The sequence below is a fragment of the Dipodomys merriami genome, unplaced genomic scaffold, assembly GCF_024711535.1.
Source record: "Dipodomys merriami isolate MVZ:Mamm:240054 unplaced genomic scaffold, mDipMer1.0.p SCAF_24, whole genome shotgun sequence".
NCBI lineage: Eukaryota > Metazoa > Chordata > Mammalia > Rodentia > Heteromyidae > Dipodomys > Dipodomys merriami.
In genome coordinates, this window is record NW_027203826.1 from 20,813,540 (window position 1) to 20,836,269 (window position 22,730).

At 42.2% G+C, this 22,730-nt stretch overlaps 1 protein-coding gene across 7 annotated transcripts in view; it reads right to left on the bottom strand.

Annotated features, from left to right (window-relative positions):
- The window catches only part of Ralgps2 (Ral GEF with PH domain and SH3 binding motif 2), a 139,190-nt gene extending 116,465 nt beyond the window's left edge, over nt 1-22,725 (bottom strand). For 3 of the 7 annotated variants that reach the window (XM_070034385.1, XM_070034380.1, XM_070034381.1), the window contains exon 1: nt 22,606-22,725. The gene's annotated coding sequence lies outside the window, so the exon portion shown is untranslated. Of the gene's footprint in view, nt 1-21,408; nt 21,556-21,825; nt 21,933-22,605 lie in introns of those variants that run through there. The other 4 variants (XM_070034386.1, XM_070034384.1, XM_070034382.1 and 1 more) reach the window with 3 other exon arrangements.
- Nucleotides 22,726-22,730: the final 5 nt, after the last annotated feature.

Below are 22,730 nucleotides of genomic sequence, written 5' to 3' on the forward strand. Positions count from 1 at the left end.
TTTTTGTTTTGTTTTGATCATAACTGGTGCTCTACCACTTGAGCCACATGTCCACTAGGATAAAGAGTCTCACAGACTTTCTTGCTCAGACTAGCTTCTAACCTGAGATTACAGTGCCCACCTAACACTTTTTTGAAGCACAAACACTTTTTTTTGTCGGTCCTGGGGCTTGAACTCTGAGCCTGGGTGCTGTCCCTGAGCTCTTCACAGCTCAAGTAGAGCACTCTACCACTTGAGCCACAGTGCCACTTCCGGTTTTCTGGTGGTTAATTAGAGGTAAGAGTGTCATGGGAGGGGGCTGGGAAGGTGGCTCAGTGGTAGAGTGCTTGCCTTGCATGCATGAGGCCCTGGGTTCAATTCCTCAGCACCACATAAGCAAAAAGAAAAAAGCCAGAAGTGGTGCTGTGGCTCAAGTGGTAGAGCGCTAGCCTTGAGCTGAAGAGCTGAGGGACAGCGCCCAGGCCCAGAGTTCAGGCCCCACGACTGGACCCAAACAAACAAACAAACAAACAAACAAAAAAAGAGTGTCATGGGATTTTCCTGCCCAGGCTGGCCCTGAGTTCAAACACCAGTACCAAAACACATACAACAAAGTGTGTGTTGGTCCTGGGTGTGCGTGTGTGAGTGCATGCGTGCATGCTTGTATGTGTGTTGGTCCTGGGGTTGAGTTCAGGGTCTGGGATCTGTCTGAGCTTTTTTGATCAAGGCTAGCATTCTACCACTACTTCTGGCTTCTTTGGTAATTAACTGGCGATAACAGTCTCAGGCTTTCTTGCCAAGGCTGGCTTTGAATCCTCAGATCTCAGTCTCCTGAGTGGCCAGGATTACAGGTATGAGCCACCAGCGCCTGTCACACTAAATGTCTTCTTTTTTAAAACAAATTGTTATTGTTATTATCAACGCGTTGAACAGAGGGGTTACCATTTCATAAGTCAGGTAATGAGTACATTTCTTGTTTTGAACAATTTCATCCTTTCCTTCAGTTTCCCCTCTTCCATCTTTGACAGTGCATGTTTTCCTCAAATAAAACTCACTTGGCATGATTCTTTTGATAAACTGCAATAAATTTGTTAAAACATGCTTTTAAATCTTGCATCTCTGTTCATAGGGATTATTTCTGTATGATCTTCTTTTCTCAGAGTATCTTTGTTTAATTGCATATAAGAGTATAAAGCTAGCTTTAACAAAATATTTTCTCTACATCTTCTGGAAGTGTTTTATAGAATGGACTTTTCTTTCTTTCTTAACTGTTTAGTAGAATTTACTTGTGAAGTCATCGGGACCCAAAGAGCTTTTGATAGTCTGTGTTTGGGGGAAATATTTTAATCAAAAACTGATTTTAACAAACAAGTCAAGTACAGTTTGATGACTTTTTTCTAGGAGACACCCAAATAAACATCCATTAAATCCATGAAGGCCCCTCATATTCCTTCCTCTTGTCCTTCTTAAAAACACAATCCTCACTTCTATCACACAGGTTAGTTTTTTTCTGAACTCTACCTAATATATTCATATGGTATATGATCTTTTGTGTCTGGTTTCTTTTTCTTTTTCTGCAGGTCCTGGGGCTTGAACTCTGGGCCTGGGCGCCATCCCTGAGTGAGCTTCCTTTGCTCAAGGCAAGCACTCTACCACTTGAGTCACAGTGGCACTTCCTGCTTTCTGAGTAAATTGTTAGAAGAATCTCACAGACTTTCCTGTTCCAGCTGGCTTCAAACCCCGATCCTCAGATCTCACCCTCCTGAGTAGCTAGGAATACAAGCATGAGCCACAGGCACCTGACTTGTGTTAGGTTTCTTTTGATCATATATTTTTTTAATCATCCTTTTGTCATTATTTACCGGATTGCTGAATATGGCTACGATTTATTTCTTCACTGCTGGACAGTGTTCCACTGTAAGATTACATCAAATTATTTATACATGTTTTTGTTGGTGAACATTTAGTCTTTTCCAGCTGGTGTTAATAATGAAGTTATTGGGCTGGGAAGGTGGCTCAGTGGTAGAACGCTTGCCTTGCATGAGGCCCTGGGTTCGATTCCTTAGCACCACAGAAGCAAAAAGAAAAAAAGCCGGAAGTGGCGCTGTGGCTCAATAGAGCGCTAGCCTTGAGCTGAAGAGCTGAGGGACAGCGCCCAGGCCCAGAGTTCAGGCCCCACAACCGGACCCCGCCCCCCAAAAATAATAATAATGAAGTTATTATGGACAGTTTTATTTATGCATACCTGGTTTTTAAGGTTTCAAAACTTTTTTTTATTTCCTTAATTTCAGATAGTTTTATTAACAGAGAGGATGAAACAACCAGAAAAGATTTTTTAAAAATCTCCTATTCCATAGAAGACAGCCTGGGAAGACAAATCCAAGCTGGATCTGGAGGTATGGCTTAAGTGGTAAAATACAAAACTTAAGAGGAAAAAGCATTACGAGTACAGTGCCCTGAGTACAAACCCCAGAACTAATTTATTTTTAAAAATCTGCTAGCCCATCACATAAACAACTATTATTAACAGCTTGTTATAACACATCATTCTATGTAACCAAGATTTTGTGTGTGTGTGTGCCTGGGGTTTCATTGAACTCCGAGACTGGTTGCTGTCTACCACTTGAGCCACAGCTCCACTTCCAGCTTTTTTTGTGGTTAAGTAGGAGATAAAAGCTTCAGGGACTTTCTGCCCAAACTGGCTCTGAACCACCATCTTCAGATCTCACACCTAAGTAGCTAGGTTACAGTTATGAGCCACTGACACCCAGCTATAACCAAGATTTCTTAATATAATCAACTCTTCATACCTATGGGTTCTGGCTTTGTAGATTCATCCAACCACGTATAAATTATTAGGAATAAAATTCCAGAAAGTTCCAAAAAGCTTTAAATTTCCTGCATACAGAGCGCATATGTGAGTCCATGCAGATAAACTGATCTACTAGCATACCCTGCTATCGCCTCCTAGACACAGATCTTTGGGTCTCTCTAGAACTTTCTATCTGAGCACTGTTCTCCTTAGGTACTGTTTGTATACTCTAGTTAAGGTATGTGTATATTGAACATGTCCAAATTTTTTATTACACTGTTACTACAGTATAACAACTATCTACCCATTATCTGCATGCTATCAATTATTTTAAGTAACCTAGATTATTTAAACAGATATACAGAAGGACATTTATAGGTTACATGCAACTACTACACCATTTTATAAGACTTCAACTCATGACTATTATTCCAATATAGTATAACATCTAATTCATACCATGTAATTTGTCCATTTATTCAACTCAATGATTTACAGAGTAGTCAAATATGTAAAACTATAACCACAGTTAATTTTAGGCCATTTCAATGTCTTAAAAAGAAATCCTATCCTTTATTAGTCCCTCATACCCTCTGTTCTAGCCCTAAGCTACTACTAAGGTACTTTCTGACTCTATATTTTCTTTTTTGTTGTTGTTGTTGGCCGTGAACTCTGGGCCTGGGCACTGTCCCTCAGCTCTTCGGCTCAAGGCAAGCACTCTACCACTTGAACCACAGCACCACTTCCCATTTTCTGGTGGTTGATTGGAGATGAGAGTCTCACGGACTTTCCTTCCCAGGCTGACTTTGAACTGCAATCCTCAGATCTCAGCTTCCTGAGTAGCTAGTTCTACATATATTTTCTATAAAAAAAAAAAAATCATATAATACATGGTCTTCTGTAATTCGCTTTTTTCATCTAGCATAATGTTTTCAAGATCATTTGTGTCACTCATGTATCAATCCATATTTCATTCTTTAATATAGCTAAATATTTCATTGTATGAGTGTTCCATGTTTTGTCTGCCCATTCATCAGTTGATGAACATCTGGGTTATTTCCATATTTTATCTATTATGAATAATTCTTCTAAAACACTGAAGTATGAGTTTTTATAGTGACAAGATTTCATTTCTCTTAGTTATAAACATAGAAAGGAACTGCATCATGTGGCAGCTGTATGATTAATCATCTGAAGAGGTGGGCCATATTCCAAATGAAGCGCATCATTTTACTTTCTGATTGATATATGAAGATATCTATTTCTCAATATCCTTGTCTTATTATTACTTAAAGATTCTTTTTGCTATCTTATTGATATTGGTATCTCATCAGTATTTTATTTCATTTCCCTTGATAATTAGCAATCATAAGCAAATTTCTATATGCTTGTTGTATGTCTTCTCTGGAGAAACATTTTTACATATTTTATATATTCTAAATATGTGTCTCATCAGATTGCTTTTTTCCCCCATTTTTTGAGTCTCTCTTTCCTTCCCTTTCTATTTCTTTTATTTACTCTTCTCCCTTTCCCACCATCTCTCCCTCCCCATGACCCTCTGTCTCACACTTGCCAGGCAGTTATTCTACCACTTTCCTCCAGCCCTTTCTCTTTCATTATTGAGGGGGGTCAATCATGGGGCTTGAACTCTGAGCCTAGGCACTGTCCCTAAACTCATCAGCTCAAGGTGAGCACTCTACCACTTGAGCCGCAGTGCCACTTCTGGCTTTCTGGTGGTTAACTGGGGAAGAATCTCATGGACTTTCCTGCCCAGCCTGGCTTTGAATGGGTATCCTCGGATCTCAGCTCTCAGCCTCCTGAGTAGCTAGGATTACAGGCGTGAGCCACCTGCACCAGGCTCATTATTCTTTTAATAGGATTTCACATTTTGCCTGGGCAGCCACCAGAACAATGATCTTTCCATGTAGCTGTAAGGACAAAGCAAGGGCCACAAGATCTTTTTTATTGATTGAGATGGGTATGTCGGGGGTCTCATAATCTTTTTGCTAAGAATGGCTCTCCTGACTTCTGTCCCCTAATAGCTTATGATTTCAGATGTCAGTCACCACATCTGAAGCTTTTCATTTTCCTGATGGTGCCCTCTGAAGCAAAAGGTTTTACCTTTGTGTTTATGTGTGTGCACATGAACCCCTGCACTGGTCCTAGAACTTGAACTCAGGGACCTGGATGCTGTCCTTGAGTTTTTCTGTGATTAGTTGGAGATAAGAATATCATGGAGAGCTGGGAATGTGGCTTAGTGGTAGAGTGTTTGCCTAGCATGCACAAAGCCCTAGGTTTAATTCCTCAGTACCACATAAACAGAAAAGGGAGCTGTGACTCAAGTGGTAGAGTGCTAGCTTTGAGCAAAAGAAGGTCAGGGACAGTGCCCAGGCCCTGAGTTCAAGCCCCAGGATTGAGGGGAAAAAAGTCTCACGGACTTTCCTGTCCGAGCTGGCTTTGAACCACAATCCTCAGATCTCAGCCTCCTGAGTAGCTAGGATTACAGGCATGAGCCACCAGCAACCAGCTAGTTTTTACTTTTGATCAAGTCCAATTTATCTTTTTTTGTCTCGCTATGGCTATTCCAAGATCATGAAGATTTGCTCATTTTCTCGTATATGTTTTTCAACTGAAGTATGCATTGCTTTTTTTTTTTTTTTTTTTGCCAGTCCTGGGGCTTGAACTCAGAGCCTGGGCACTGTACCTGAGCTGCTTTTGCTCAAGGCTAGCTCTCTACCACATGAGCTACAATGCCACCTCTGGCTTTTTCTGTTTATGTGGTACTAAGGAATGGAACCCAGGGCTTCACGCATTCTAGGCAAGCAACTCCACCATTAAGCCACATTCGCAACCTTACATTGATTTCTATTGCGGATATATGAGACAAATAAAATGACCCAACTCTCCTAAAAGTAGAACACTGTTAAAAAAAACTGTTAAAAGTTATCCCTTTTAATGTTTATTTTGCCTTTAAATGAGCTAAGATGCTGAAGAATAGAGGATTTAGTGCCCTAATTGACAGGTGTTAAACCTGGTGCCCAGCTGCCTTGAAAAGACTTTTCAGCCAAGTAGCCCCTCTTTGACAGACTCCTAGAATGCTTTCATGGCAGCCCAGTTGCTTTCAAAGATTCCACAGACACCTTGAGGAAGCTACACAGCAACTACCCACAGCTGCTTACTACAGAAGCACAACTTCAGCTCCAGAGGACATTTTTTGAGCCACAACTGTTTCAAGCAGATTGCACCATACTATATGCCATCACAAGCCTTGGAGAACTCTAGCAGCCACTTTCACTCGGCCCCAGGGGAAGCACTTCCTGGTGGCCTAGCAGAAGGTCTGTGATTAGTACAAACACAGTCCCCTCATTGTGCTATGACTGGTGGGAAATACCCCTGCCATACACATCCTCTTCCTGCTATAAGCAAGCTGTTCACTTCAAATCAACTAGGAATCATGCTGCTGTGTTGCAATATTGGCCCATTAAAAGGCCTTTCTGAAGTAGTCTTTTCTTGCCTACTTTTGATCTTTATTATTGGTAATAACAGGCTAAGTTGGTAACAAAGAGAAGTAGTGGCAGACTTACAGCAGCAACAAAGGCTAAAGGTGGTAGCAGTAGAGGCAACAGTGATATCTATAGTTATAGTGGTACCAGCAGTATAGCAATAAGTGGCAAAGAAATCCAGAGAACTGCCCAGAAATGACAGCAAGCAGAAGTGGTGGAACAGACACAAATAACGATGGGCCCTAGTCTCTGCAAGAGTTCTAGCAAGCTGACAAGCCTTAAGGACCAGAAATCCCATCAACCTGAGGCTAACAGCTGTAACATTTAATGGCATGCCTAAGAGCCATAGCACTCATCACAAAAAGGTGCTAGAATCCAAGGATTTCAAAAGCTACCAGTGTTAGGACCACTAGTAGTTAAAGCCTTACATAATAGGGCCTTTGCTTTCTGGGCTTAGAACTGAAGGCTTGGAGTCTGCCAATTCTGCTCCTAAGCTTTGGGGACTGAGGGACTTAGGACTACCAATGCTATAGGAATTTCTCTTTGCCTACTTAATGATTTCTATTCAGAGAGAACAAAAAGACAGTCAGCTGATTGGTACACATGTATCTAGAAGTAATATTGCTGGATCACATACTATACATAACTTCAACAGCTACGAACAAAGAATTTTCCAAAATTGTTATACTTATCCTCAAACCCACTGGGAATGTCTGAGAGTTCCAACTGCTCTATAACTTGTCAATACTTTGCATTTCAGACTTCTTCATTAATACCACATTAATAGGTATGAAGTAGGGTTACACTGTAATTTTAATTTGCCATTGTAAATACTTTTTCACTTTGACAATTTGTTTTTGCAAATTCCTGGTCCAGCCTTTCACCCACTGGTTTAAAACAGAGTTGCCTGTATCTTTTTTATATTGATTTGTACTTTTTTTAGTTCATCATGTATTTTTTAAAGACAATCACTTATAGTCTATAAAAATTTTCCCAGGAAGTGGCGCTGTGGCTCAAGTGGTAGAGTGCTAGCATTGAGCTGAAGAGCTCAGGGACAGCACCCAGGCCCAGAGTTCAAGCCCCACGACCCACAAAAAAAAAAAAAAAAAAAAAAAAAAAAAAAAAAAAAAAGCCCAATATACACAAAATTTCCTGTTAACGGTCATTAAAAAGAACTAACCCCCAAAAAAACAGATCCACACCAATATTCAGTCTAGACTGGTTTAATCTTGAAGTATAATCCAGTTAAGACTGAAGACCAGCCAGGTGCTGGTGGCTCATGCCTGTAATCATAGCTACTTAGGAGGCTGAGATCTGAGGATCCCACTTAAAAGCCAGCCCAGGAAGGAAAGTCCGTGAGACTCTGATCTCCAATAAACCACTAGAAAACCAGAAGTGGCGCTGTGGCTAGAGGTAGAGCGCTCGCCTTGAGCTGAAGAGCCCAGAGACAGTGCCCAGGCCCAGTTCAAGCCCCACGACCAAAAAAAAAAAAAAAAAGACTGAAGACCAAACACTTCAGATCCTAAACACAGTAATAAAAACTCATTAAGACTTCCGGATTTTTGTTGCCTACTCTCATCAGCATCATCCTCTTTGGTAATTTCACTGTCATCAATTATTTTCTGCAGTTCCTCCATCACACTTTTGTATACATAAGCCTCTTTTGGATTATTTTTGTAAGCTATCATTGGCATAACACAACTTCCCATCAGGCCAGAACTCAAACTCTAGGAACTTATAACTGAACTTGCCTTTGTGGCCTACATAATAACAAAAAGTCACTCTCTACGGCCCACCAAAACAACCAGAATCCAACTTCAAGATCAAACCACCTCAAAGGCAGCCAGCACCTGGTAATGATGATTTTGTATTTTAAAAAATAGTCTCTCAATACAAGTCCAATGTCAGAGCTAAGCATTGCACCTTTCCAATATATAATTTGCCTTTTTTGTTGTCTTAATTGTATTCTTTAAGTTATGTGCCAGTTGCTTATATCTATAATCCTAGCTACTTGGGAGACTGAGAACAAAGAGGACTACGGTTTATGGCTAGCCTGAGCAAAGACATCCAGGGTAAAATGGTGCATGCTTATTCCATCTGAAATTGGGAGGATAAGGGTATACAAGGCTGGCCCAGACATAAGTTTACAAGGCTTGACCTTCCTGGAAAAACGCTGGACACAATGGTGAGCACCTATAATCCCACCGATGACATGAAGTCTATAAGTAAGCAGCCAGGTAGAAGTGAGACCCCATCCCCAAAATAATCAGTGAACATAATACATCACATTAACAGAGTCAAAGACAAGTATCACGTGATTATCTCAATAGATGCAGAAAAAGCCTTCAATAAAATCCAACAACCATTCATATTAAAAGCTCTGGAGAAGGGGCTGGGAAGGTGGCTCAGTGGTAGAGCGCTTGCCTTGCATACCTGAGGCCCTGGGTTCGATTCCTCAGCACCACATAAGAAAAAAGCTGGAAGTGGCGCTGTGGCTCAAGTGGTAGAGCTCTCGCCTTGAGCTGAAGAGCTGAGGGACAGCGCCCAGGCCCAGAGTTCAGGCCCCACGACTGGACCCCCCAAAAAAAAAAAAAAAGCTCTGGAGAAGCCAGGAATAAATATATATAAGGAACATACATCAAAATAATATATCTGACAGATCAACAGCCAGCATCATAATGAATGGTAAAAAACTAAAACCATTTCCTCTAAAATAAGGAACAAGGCAAGGATATCCACTCTCCACTCTTCAATCCACTCCTAGAATTCCTAGCCAGAACAGTAAGACAAGGAGGGCAAAACATAAAAGGTATATACATAGGAGAAGAAGAAATCAAACCATCCCTCTTTGTGGATAGCACAATCTAAAGGACCCAGAAGACTCCATCTCCAAGCTAATCAATAACTCTTAACAAAGAAACAGGATAAAAAATTATGTCTGAGGAAGTGGCGCTGTAGCTCAAATGATAGAGTGCTCGTCTTGAGCTGAAGAGCTGAGGGACAGCGCTCAGGCCCAGAGTTCAAGCCCCACAACCGACAAAAAAAAAAAAAATTATGTCTGAGACAAGCAGAAACAGTCAGATAAGTTGATGTTAAGCGAAATGAACCCCAAGATAAGGACTCAAATGGTTGTTTTTTTCCTTGCTATTGTTTCTAACATATTTATGATTTCTTTGTTGCTTTGTATGTCCCTCCCCCACGGTATAACCCCTTTTTTCACTGTATTTGATGTTGAAGGGGAAGGAAAAAAACAAATTGTTTAAATAGGAATACAGGTGGCCCCATTGCAACAATGAGATGTACAAGACATTATGTTGAAAATGAACTTTACAACTTTGGTGCCGGGATGGTGGGGGGGGGGGGGGGGGTTGGGATGGAGAAACAGGGGAAGGGGGAGATGGGAAGGGATGGGAAGGGGAAACAAAGGAGGAGACAACAATGCTTGATAAGAAATGTACTCATGGGGCTGGGAAGGTGGCTCAGTGGTAGAGTGCTTGCCTTGCATGCATGAGACCCTGGGTTCAATTCCTCAGCACCACATAAGCAAAAAGAAAATAACAGGAAGTGGCGCTGTGGCTCAAGTGGTAGAGCGCTAGCCTTGAGCTGAAGAGCTGAGGGACAGCGCCCAGGCCCAGAGTTCAGGCCCCACGACCGGACCCCAAAAAAAGAGAAAGAAATGTACTCATTACCTTGCTCATGTAATTGTAACCCCTCCGTATGATATTTTCACAATAATAATAATAATAATAAAACACCCACTTTGGGGCGCCGGTAGCTCACACCTGTAATCCTAGCTATTCAGGAGGCTGAGATCTGAGGATCAAGGTTCAAAGCCAGCCCAGGCAGGAAAGTCTGTGAGACTCATTTCCAATAAACCACTCAGAAAAACCGAAGTGGCGCAGTGGCTCACGTGTAGAACGCTCGCCTTGAGCTGAAGAGCTGAGGGACAGCACCCAGGCCCAGAGTTCAAGCCCCGTGACTGACAACAAAACAAAACAAAACAAAACACAAAAATCAGTAGCCTTTCTGTTTACCAACAATTTATAAACAGAGAGGAAAATCAGGAAAACAAATCTATTTGCAATAGCCTCAAAAAATATATCTGGGAATAAATCTAACCACCAAGGAAGTAAAACACTAGAAAATTTGAAAGAAAAAAAAAAATCAAAGGCAGTTATCAGGAAATGGAAAGCCCTTCCATGTTCATGGATAGGTAGAACAGTGATAAAATGGCCATACTGCCAAAAATGGTCTACAAATTTAATGCAATGATCATCCCCAATGAAGTTACCGATATAAAATAAAATGATCCAAAAAATTATATGGAATAAAAGACTTCAAATAGCCAGAGCATTATAGGCACAAAAAAAAAAAAAAAAAAACACACAAAAAAAGCAATGCTGGTGGTGGTATCACAATCCCAGATTGCAAGTGCTTCTACAGAGCTATAATAATAAAAACACCTTAGACAGCGGTGGCTCATGCCTGTAATCTTAGCTATTCAAGAAGCTGAGATCTGAGGATCATGGTTCAAAAGCCAGCCAGGGCAGGAAAAGTCCGTGAGACTATTAATCTCCAATCAACCACCAGAAAACCAGAAGTGGTGCTGTGGCTCAAGTGGCAGAAAGCTAGCCATAAGCTGAAGAGCCCAGGGACAGCTCCCAGGTCCAGAGTTCAATACCCACAACCGACCAAAATATAAAATAAAGTAAAATAAAAACACCTTGGTATTGGCATAAAAATAGACCCAAAGATCAATGGAATAGACTAGAAGACCTGGAAATAAAACCATACACTTAACAGTTATCTGGTTTTTGATAAGGGAGCCTAAGATATACAGTGGAAAAACAATAGCCTCTTCAATAATTGGTGTTGGGAAAACTTTAGGCATCTATATTCCTAGAAAACTAAAAGTGGATCTGTTTGTCACCATGCACAAATATCAATTCAAACTAGATCAAAGACCTCAGTGTCAGACTTCAAACTGAAATTACTAGAACTCATAGGTATAGACAGAAACTTTTTGAAAAGATTCCCAGAAACACAGAAGATATGTCAAATGAGATTACAGCAAAATAAAAGTTTCTGCACAGCAAAGGACATAGTTACTTAAACTAGAAAGACGGCCAATAGACTGAGAGACTATCTTTATAAGGAATACATCTGACCAAGGCCAAATATCCAAAACATACAAGAAGCTCAAGAAATTAACCTTTCCCGAAACTAATAAACCAATTAATAAATGGGAAAGGAGCTAAACAAACTTCTCAGAAGAAACAATGGCAAATAAACATATGAGAAAATGTTCAACATCCCCGGCCATAAAGAACATGTAAATCAAAACAACTTTAAGAGTTCATCTCACTCCAATTAGATTGGCCAACATTGAGAACTCAAAAAATTACAAAGGCCTGTGGAATTGTGGGGAAAAAGAATCCCTATTGCACAGTTGGTGGGAATGTAAACCAGTACAACCAATCTGGTCAGCAGTCTGGAGGTTCCTCAAAAAACTAAACATGTATCTTTCCTATGACCTAGCTATACCATTCCTGGGCATCTACCCAGAACATGACATGCCAGGATACCATAAAGACCCTTACACATTCATGTCCCTTGCTGTAACCATTCACAATAGCTAAGCTATGGAAACAACCCAGATGCCCTACAATAGGTGAATGGATCAAAGTAAGTGTTACCTGTACCTATTTGTACAGAATGAATGGACGTAGAAGAAATCATATTAAGTGAAGTCAAGCTCAGAAATATAAACGTACACATTTTCTCTCATACGCAGAAGCTAGATCTAACATACACTGAAACATGATAAATTATACAGGACTCTAGACATTCACACAGTGAGACTAAAGAAAGATATTCCTGGGGCTGGGAAGGTGGCTCAGTGGTAGAGTGCTTGCCTAGGATGCATGAGGCCCTGGGTTCGATTCCTCAGCACCACATAAGCAGAAAAAGTCAAAAGTAGCACTGTGGCTCAAGTGGTAGAGGGCTAGCCTTGAGCTGAAGAGCTGAGGGACAGTGCCCAGGCCCAGGCCCAGAGTTCAGGCCCCACAACTGGTTAAAAATGAAAGAAAAGAAAGTTATTCCTAGGAGAGACACACAAAAGCACAATGCCTATATGCACCTGGCCATATAAAATAGTATTTATTGAAATCAACTCCAGGAACTAGAAACAAGTTTTTTTTTTTCATTGCTGTTTTTGTTTTCTTCCTTTTTGTCTTGTTTGTTCATTTATCTGTCTTTGGGAGGGAAAAAGGAGGGAGGTGGCACATAAATGGAGGAACAAAGTGTGATCAGTAGTACTCAGTAGACACTATGTTGAAATCAACTATACAACTTGCAGGTGGGGACAGGAAGACAAAACCGGGAGAGAGAGGGGAGGGGAAAGTGACATTGTCCAAAAAGAAATGTACTTATTACCTGACTTACACAACTGTAACCCCTCCGTATATCACTTTTATAATAACCCTTTTGAAAAAGAGAAAAAAAAGTTAGATGCTAGCGGCTCACACCTGTAATCCTAACTACTTGGGAGGGTGAGATCTGAGGAGCAAGGCTGGGGACCATGAGATTTTTCCTTTTCTTTTTTTTTTTTTTTTTGCCAATCGTGGGGCTTGAACTTTGGGCCTGGGTACTGTCCCTGATCTTTTTAGTTAAAGGCGAGCGCTTCTACCACTTGAGCCACTGCTCCACTTTTTTCTAATTTTCTGGCGGTTAAGAATCTCATGGAGTTTCCTGCTCGTGCTGACTTTGAACCACAATCCTCAGATCTCAGCTGAGTAGCTAGGATTACAGTCGTGAGCCATGGACACACAGCTCATTAGACTCATCCCCTATGAACTACTAGAAAACCGGAAGTAGTACTGTGGCTGAAAGTGGTAGAGTGCTAGCAAAAGAGCTCAGGGACAGGGCCCAGGCCCTGAGTCCAAGGCAGGGCCGGGTGCTGGTGGCTCATGCCTGTAATCCTAGCTACTCAGGAGGCTGAGATCTGAGGACTGAGGTTCAAAGCCAGTCCAGGCAGGAAAGTCTGTGAGACTCTTATCTCCAATAAACCACTAGAAAACCGGAAGTGGCGCTGTGGCTCAAGTAGTAGAGTGTTCCCCTTGAGCTGGAGAGCTAGGGACAGCACCCAGGACCAGAGTTCAAGCCCTAGGACTGACAAAAAAAGGGGGGGGGGGGCGGGGAGGACCCTGAAACCAAAACATGTACATATAAATTCATGTATAAATGTACATTTAAAAAAAAGATATTGGCAAATCAAATTCATTAACAGAGGGGAAGCTGCATAACAGCTAAGTAGGGTTTAACTCATAAGACATCTATTAATATAACATCTTATTAGCAGATTAATGGAGAAAATACATATGATCATGCACACCAATACAGAAAAATTGAAATTCAAACAAAAATTGAATTCAACACTTATTTTTATTTGCTTTAAAACCTCAGAAAACGCTGGGCACCGGTGGCTCATGCCTGTAATCCTAGCGACTCAGGAGGCTGAGATCTGAGGATACCGGTTCAAAGCCAGCCCGGGCAGGAAAGTCTGTGAGATTCTTATTTCCAATAAACCACTAGAAAACAGGAAGTGGTGCTGTGGCTCAAGTGGTAAAGCACTCACCTTGAGCTGAAGAGTGCAGAGACAGCACCCAAGCCCCAGGACCAACCAAAAACAAAACAAAACAAAAAACTCAGAAAACATGGGCTGAGAAGGAGGCTCAGTGGTACAGTGCTTGCCTGGCATGCATGAGGCCCTTGGTTTGATTGCTCAGCACCACATAAGCAGAAAAAGCTGTTAAGTGGCGCTGTGGCTCAAGTGGTAGAGCACTAGCCTTGAGCTGAAGAAGCTGAGGGACAGCACCCAAGCTCAGGGTTCAAGCCCCATGACCAGCAAAAAAAAAAAAAAAAAACAACTCAGAAAACACTAGAAAGTATTTATTGATCCATCAAAAGCCTTAAGTTTTGTTTTTTGGGTTTTTTTTTTTTTTGCCAGTCATGGGGCCTGAACTCTGGACCTAGGTGCTGTCTCTGAGCTCTTCAGCTCAAGGGTAGTGCTCTACCACTAGAGCCTCAGGGCCTCATGCATGCGAGGCAAGGACTCTAACCACTGAGCCACCTTCCCAGCCCCAAGCCTTAAGTTTTTGATTGTTTTTTTTTTTTTTTTGGTCCGGCCATGGGGCCTGAACTCTGGGCCTGGGCGCTGTCCCTCAGCTCTTCAGCTCAAGGCTAACGCTCTACCACCTGAGCCACAGAGCCACTTCCGGCTTTTTTCTTTTTGCTTATATGGTGCTGAGGAATCGAACCTAGGGCCTCATGCATACAAGGCAAGCACTCTACCACTGAGCCACCTTCCCAGCCCTCAAGCCTTAAGTTTTAAGAAACCTTAAAGTTATCTTTAGTATTAAAAATCAATAGTAACACATTATACTTCATGAAGTTTTAGAAGTAGTCCTATTAAAGCCATAAACAGGAATTTCAGAGTTTTCTCTCTCCAGTGAAAATATAGTGTTCCATGACAATCACAATATATATCCCTATTTCAATCCCCCTTTCAGACTTTGATTACTGCTATTTTCTCTATCTCAAATCTGTTATATACTCCCATTCTTATTTTCAACAACCCTGATACCTGTATAAACTAGAATAGAAACAATCAAACCACTACCATCATATTTCAAATTAGATATTCTACCATCTCTTCCATTTCTACAGTAACTCTCTATTCCTAAAAAAGTACATGCTAATCCTACCTGTGTATAGCTCAGGGAATAAAAAAACCACCCATGGTAGTTTTCATGATAGAAAACCAAACTGTATTAGTAAAAAACTATATTCCCTATGACACCTAAAATATTTATCATCTAGCTCTCTGTAGTAAACTAGTTCTTGGGCCCACTAAGCTCCCTGCATAAGAAAAGGAAGATCGCCCGGCACTAGAGGCTCACGCCTGTAATCCTAGCTACTCAGGAGGCTGAGATCTGAGGATCTTGGTTCAAAGCCAGCCTGGGCAGAAAAGTCCATGAGACTCCTATCTCCAATTAACCACCAGAAAAACAGAAATGGCACTGTGATTCAAGTGGTAGAGTGCTAGCCCTGAGCTGAAGATTTCAGAGACAGCACCAGGGCCAGAATTCAAGCCCCATGATTGACCAAAAAAAAAAAAAAAAGTCTATGGGATGTGGATTAGTGGTAGAGTGCTAGCCTGGCAGGCATGAAGCTGTGGGCTCAATTCTTAAATACTATATAAACAGAAAAAGCCGAAGTGGCACTGTGGCTCAAGTTGTAGAGTGCTAGCCTTGACCAAAAAACTCAGGGATAGTACCAGGCCCTGAACACAAGACCAGCAACCAACCAACCAACCAACCACAACAACAAAAGAGAGAGAGAGAGAGGAGAGAGAGAGAGAGAGAGAGAGAGAGAGAGAGAGAGAGAGAGAGAAGCATAATGGAGTCACAAGCTTAAGCCATATAGCCTAAGTGCAAAGCAACAGTGCAGGTTTGAGCAAACTCTCAAGAAGGATGCTCAAGCAAATATCTCCAAACACAAGTTTGGACAGAGACAGACAATAGACAAATAGAAAGCTAAGGGAAAATAGAAAATAGAAAACTAACTCTAAGATATTGTAAAAGTCAAAAATGTAACTATATAGGGCAGAGAAAAGTTTAGTGTGACATTAAGAATCTTAAAACAGACTTTCCCCATTAGATAACATTTAAAAATTGAAAAACAGTAGAATCATGCATTCATAATTGAAAACAAAAAAAGACAGATCAGAAGAAAGAATTAAAAGTATTAGTAAGCTCAGAGTAAGGGGGAAAGATTGTGAACAGATGAAGCAGGAAACAAAAGTTTTCATTATAAATCATATAACATTCTTTTTATGGAGTTGTATTAATGAGAGAGGCAGAGAGAGAGAGAAAGCGAGAGGAGGAGGGCACACAAAAAGCTCAAGAGGCTGAAATCTGAGGATCATAGGAACTAGCCAGAACTGCAGACAAATCCAAATAACTAGAAAAAAGCTGGACCTGGAAGTGTGGCTCAAATGGCAGAATGCTAGCCATGAGCAGAAAAACAGTCTCCCAGGACCTGAGGGTTTTAAAAAAAGAAAAAAGAATATAACCACAAAATCCCCTCCCATATAACATAAATTAAACAAATAAAAAATGTTAGCACTTAATATCAATTAGCAATTAACTGACTCCTCTACAAATACCTGAGCATTACTGTCTATGTGTCAAGCATTTTTATACGTGCTAGAACACAAAAGCAATAAACAAAACCAAGTCCTTGCCCTCATGAAGTATATCTTCAGAGAAGAAGGCAGATAATAAATAATTTAAGGTATGCTGTAACGTCAATCAATACTGTGGGAAAAGAAAAAGCAAAGTAAGGGAACAGAGTGTGATGAGAATGCTCCTTAGATAGGGTTTTCAGAAAATGCCTCTTCAAGAACTAAAGAAAAGTCACGTGCTTGGGGCTCACACCTGTAATCCTAGCTACTCAGGAGGCTGAGATCTGAGGATCTTGGTTCAAAGCCAGCCCGAATAGGAGGGTCCATGAGACTCATCTCCAAATAACCACCAGAAAACCAGAAGTGGTGCTGTAGCTCGTGGTAGAGTGCTAGCCTTGAGCTGAAGAGCTGAGGGACAGCACCTAGGCCCAGAGTTCAAGCCCCACGACCGACAAAAAAAAAAAGTTTAAAAATTTCATTTTTAAGCCTCTCACAGTCCAAAGCAATTTAACACTCAACACTCAGTACCAAAAGTTTTCTACAGTGGCAGATATTACAACCTTTCCTTCTCAAACTACACTAATAGTGATGTATATCATACAGATAATGTATTGTATATCTATGTATCTTCATCACATCTCCTAGTATCCCTAGTCACTAAAACATTAAAATGACTGGATAAATTTACATCTAAATATTTTCTTTCCAGAGACGGTGGTATGATATTTTAAATTCCAGTGTTTTATTCTTATTAGGTAGTTAAATGTTTTCCCAAATCAAAGGTCTCAAGAGATTAATCAAGATGCCATTATAGTCTCTCTGCCTCCTTGCTGACATGGTTTGTGTGAAAAAGCTTGGGGTCAAGTAGGGGAAAGAGCAGCTTATTTTAAAGATGACCCAGGACTGAACCCACACAGGGTTAGGGAACTTTTTTCCTGCTAAGGACCATCTGGATATTTGTAACACCACCCAAAGGCCATACAAAATTACCAATACAGGTAGATGGCTGAGAACAGACAAGGAGAAGAAGCATGCCTGTCTTGTCCTGTACCAAATGATTTTTTTTCTGGCTACTTATACAGCAGATATTTTCCCAACCCTGATAGAATGGTGGGTACTGCTAATTAGGAGCAGTTTCTCCTAGAGAATCAAAATGAACAGAAAAATTGGGAATCTGGTAGATAGGGTTGTAAAATCAAAAGCAAAAGGAAGATCACCATAACTGCTGAGGTACTTGTTTCCCCCCCCAAAAGTTACTCAAATAGCTCACAAAGAATATTTGAATAATAATGTTTATGACTGGCAGTGTGTACCTGCTAAGAGCAGAGAGTAATAAAACTGGAGATTTAAACTGTCCAAATTACCAGGACAACGAAGGGAAGGATTAAAAGTAATTTACCTGGGCCAGGCTGAATAGCTCATAATTAGAACTACTAGGGAAACAGATCAGGAGCACAGTTCTATGCCAGCAAAATTTTGAAACTCCATCTCAAATAAGCCAACCACAGTATCATATACCTGAGGTACTAGTTACTGGGAGGCACAGGTAAGAGAATTATGATCCAAAGCCCAGCTTGGCAAAACACAAAGAACCCATCTGAAATATATATAAAGCAAATAAGGGGGTTAGTGTGTAGCTCAAGTGGCAGCATACCTGGCTAGCAAGCACAAGGGCCTGTGTTCAAACCTTAGTATCATCAAAAAAAAAAAGAAAAAAGAAAGAAGAAAAGGAAAAAAGAAAAAGAAAAAGAAAAAATTCAAATTAATTACATGGTGGTAAAGTTTACCAGTCTTTGTGCTCTCATTAAACAGAAGTCAACAGAAATTTAAAGAAGTTTATAGGGAAATGCAACACATTTATTTTCCTTTCCAAAAGACTTCATTCAGGCTGAGAGTTTCAGCGATCTAATGGTCTTTTGCTTAAAAAAAAAAATTAACTAAAAAAAATTGTATTCAGCTAAAAGTGACCATTTTATTTCAAATATAGTCAATAGACAATACAAAATCTCATATTCAAAAATAGGATTCATGTTAATAAATTTTATTCTCAAAAACTTGTACCATTAAAAGTAAACTCAAGCTACTAACATTTATTTTACATAGCAAAAAAAGGTAGCACTTTTAGAGAAAATAAACTCAAATTCAACAAATAGCTTGGTTTAAGGCTTAAAAGCTGGTGAGGAATTTCTGGAAGAAAACAATGGTGAACTAAATGCTAATATATGTATACATACATGTGTGTATGTGTGTGTGTATGTGTGTGTGTGTGTATCACAGATGACTTGAATTAGAGCATCACATTCTTGTACAGAATTTGGAGTTGATATTACTGGTTGCTTACAAGCAACTTGCTCACCAATTCTTTTTTTTTTTTTGGGGGGGGGGGGGAGGGGGTCCAGTCGTGGGGCCTGAACTCTGGGCCTGGGCACTGTCCCTCAGCTCTTCAGCTCAAGGCCAGTACTCCACCACTTGAGCCACAGCGCCACCTCCGGCTTTTTTCTTTTCTGCTTATGTGGTGCTGAGGAATCCAACCCAGGGCCTCAGGCATGCAAGGCAAGTGCTACCACTGAGCCACCTTCCCAGCCCTTGCTCACCATTTCTGAACTTTAGTTTCTCATCTAACATGAAGATGATAATGCTTATTTATTGGCAATGTTATTTACTGACAATCCTGCCAACTGGAAGTACAAACTATTTCAAGTACAAATAGCATTAAAAAGTTTTCAAATCTGAAAAGATCTCTATCAATGTTTGTCATATGTTAATCACAATAGAAAAATAACCACTTCCAGATTTTTTTCTAGTTTTAACAATGATTATTATCCAGGGCTGGGAAGGTGGCTCAGTGGTAGAGCACTTGCTTGCATGCCTGAGGTCCTGGGTTCGATTCCTCAGCACCACATAAGCAAAAAGAAAAAAGCCGGAAGTGGCGGTGTGACTCAAGTGCTAGAGCGCTAGCCTTGAGCTGAAGAGCTGAGGGACAGCGCCCAGGCCCCACCACTGGACCCCCCCCAAAAAACAATGATTATCCAATTCTGTGAAACAATAGTTTACTAGAAAAAAGTTTAAATTAAATTTTAAGCTTAAAAAAAAAGACCTGCTTTATTTATATATTCCAAAAGAATATTTTCAATAAACGCCTATATAAAATGTAAATAATACACAGTTTAACCACTTGTAAGCAATACACCATCTGACTTCAGGTAGAATGTTTATCTTTGGTATGCTTTGAAACCAAATAGTGTGTATTAAGCAGAAGCTTTTTATTTTTTTTGGGGGGGGGGGGGTGGGGGGGGACAGTCCTGGGGCTTGTGAACTCAGGGCCTGGGCACTGTCCCTGAGCTTCTTATGCTCAAGGCTAGCACTCTACCACTTGAGCCACAGCACCACTTCCAGCCTTTTCTGTTTATGTGGTACAGAGGAATAGAACCCAAGGCTTCATGCATGTTAGGCAAGCACTTTACCACTAAGCCACATTCCCATCCCCAGAAGCATATTTTTAAAACTGTCTTATTGCTTCTGCCTTTATTCTCAGAAGAAAAAAACACAAGCAATGCCCTTCCTTCATCAAAAGACATCAGAAGAGTTTCCACTCCTTAAATTTTTAAACAGATTTGCCCACTTACCATTTAAGCTCCATGAAAAGCATAGTTATCTCCTCCCACTGTATCCCCAATATCTAAGGACCAACACCAAGTAGGTCCTTAGTATGTATAAAAATGAACAAATGAGTGCGGGGAGATGGTGGTTCATGGCTGAAATTCTAGCTTCTAGCTACCCAGAAGGCTGAAATCTGTTTATCAAGGTTCAAAGCCAGCCAACCTAAGAAACCAAGAGTCTCTAGTCTCCAATGAGACAACCCAAAACAGCAAAGTGAAGGTGTGTGGCTCAAGTGATAAAGCCATCAGCCTTGGGTGGAAAAAGCTAAGCCAGAATGAGGGCTTGAGTTCAAGCCCAAGCATGCCACCAGTGAGCACATACACAAACACAAAATGAATCAATGAGCTACACCTCTGTTTAACAGAACAATTTCACCTATACAGCCATCATTCCAAGAGAGAGAGTAACGATGTAGAGAATGAATTACTCTTTCAACTGTATTAACATAGTAAGCTGAAAAGGATCTTTAAATACACACAAATGCATTACTCACATATATCTGATTCACAGAGCTAGTTGTAAAATTATTTTTTCAGAAAATTTAGATGTATTCTAACACACAAATAGCATCAGGAAAGTATATTACAATTTTGAGAAGCAAGCAGTACCTTCAATTTCTGTTGCAATCTGCTATAAAGAGGCAAAGTGAACAGTATTTCCAAAGACACACCACAGTATTTTGAAACATAAAATTTCTTAAATCAAAGAAAGGTGGAGTATAATGTGAAAAAGACAGGCCTACCATTTCACTATTATGCTGCAATTTGAAAACACAATATTAAGCTAAAAATAATTACATTCAAATATAACACCTAATGAATATCCGTACATTTGATTAACAGATCTGGCTAAGAAAAGTTATTTTCCAGTCTTTAGAGCTACATGATCAACTTCTTGACTACAAAGCTTAGAGGTTATTTTTATTAAAATAATACTATTTGTAGGAAGTGGTGCTGTAGCTCAAGTGGTAGAGCGCTCGCCTTGAGCTGAAGAGCTGAGGGACAGCGCCCAGGCCCAGAGTTCAAGCCCTATGACCGACAAAAAAAAAATAGTATTTGTATGCAATTTCTCTCATAATTTTAAAGTCTAGGCTAAGATATTCAGCAGTTAACACACTTATTATATTTGATTCTACAGCCTTCACAAGCATAATTATCTGGGTGGAACAGGCTTCATTCACGGTTCGCAAGCTATGATCTACATCTCACATCAATACTCCACAAGCACAGATTGCGAAATTCTTATGGTCATCTTCAAAGACACTTGACCGTGAGTCCAACTGCTGGTAAACATTTTTTAAAGTCAATCCACAGACAAACACAAACACCAGTACGAAAACAAAGCTCTCTATGGCAACTAAGGAGTAGGGGGAAGTGGGCGGAATCCAGGGCAATATACAAGATAAAGCTCCATTAATTGCTCCCCCCAGTTTTCTCCTCAGGATCCTAAACAATGGGCGTTGGGCACTTCTTTGGGAGCGCTTTCAGAGCAGAAATTTCTCGTTTCCACAGCTCCTCCTCCACAGCCACCAGCAGGGCCCTTTCTTCCTCTCCGTCACCCCGCCCAGTTTCGTACGAAGGTGCCTCCTGTGCGCTCGCGGCGTCTCCCCGAACACTCCCACGTACCCTCAACTGGCCTCGGGCGAGGGCCGCCAGGGAGCAGGTGGGGCGGCGGGGGTCCGCCGCGCACGGGCCCAGGCTCGGGTCCTGCTCCCAAACCGTCCCCGCAGCCCGGCGTCTAGGAGCGTGCCGAACCCGACACTGCGCTGGAATCCCGGATATTTACACTCCGAGAGCGCGGCTGGGCCAGTGTGCGACCGGACGCGTCCGGCATCTCCTCGGGTGTCTGCACGCCGCGCTCCCCGCGGCGGCGGCGGCGGCGGCGGAGCCGACCTCCGGCTGCGTCCGCACGGCGACGGCGGCGCCCCGCAACAGGTCACGACGACCGCCGTCTACCGGCCGCCACCTCCGCGGCCCGGCCTCGGGGGTGTAGCCGCCCGGGCCAGGGGAGGGGGTGTGGCCGGCTCCGCGAGTCCCGGCGGGGCGGCCGAGGTCGGGCTCACCTGAAGGGAGGCTGAGGCGCCGGCAGCAGCGGCGGGAGGCGGCCGGGAGCCTCCGCCACTCGGGAGAAGAGCGGGGCGAGGCGGGCTCCGAGGGTCGCCCGCGCCCCGAGGCCCGAGCCAACCGGCCGGCTCCCCACGGCCGCCCGGGACTGGGAGAGCGGGAGGCGCGGCCCTCGCCGCCAAAGCTCCGCAGCCCTCCCGCGCCGGAGGGGCCCGCAGCCGGGAGAGCAGCACCGCACCGCGCCGCATCGCCCGAGCCGCCGCCATTCCCCGCGCCGCCGCCCGGGGGGTCGCAGCGCGCCCACCTTCCCTCCCCCGCACCACCCGCCGCAACAGCACCGACCTGTGCGGCCGCGGCCGCCACCTCAAGGGCTGGAAGGGCGACGCCGGCCTCGCGTTCCACCGCCGCAACCGCCGAGGGTAGCGCCGGGCGAGCGGAGCAGCCGGCGTCTCTCATTCAGCGCCCGC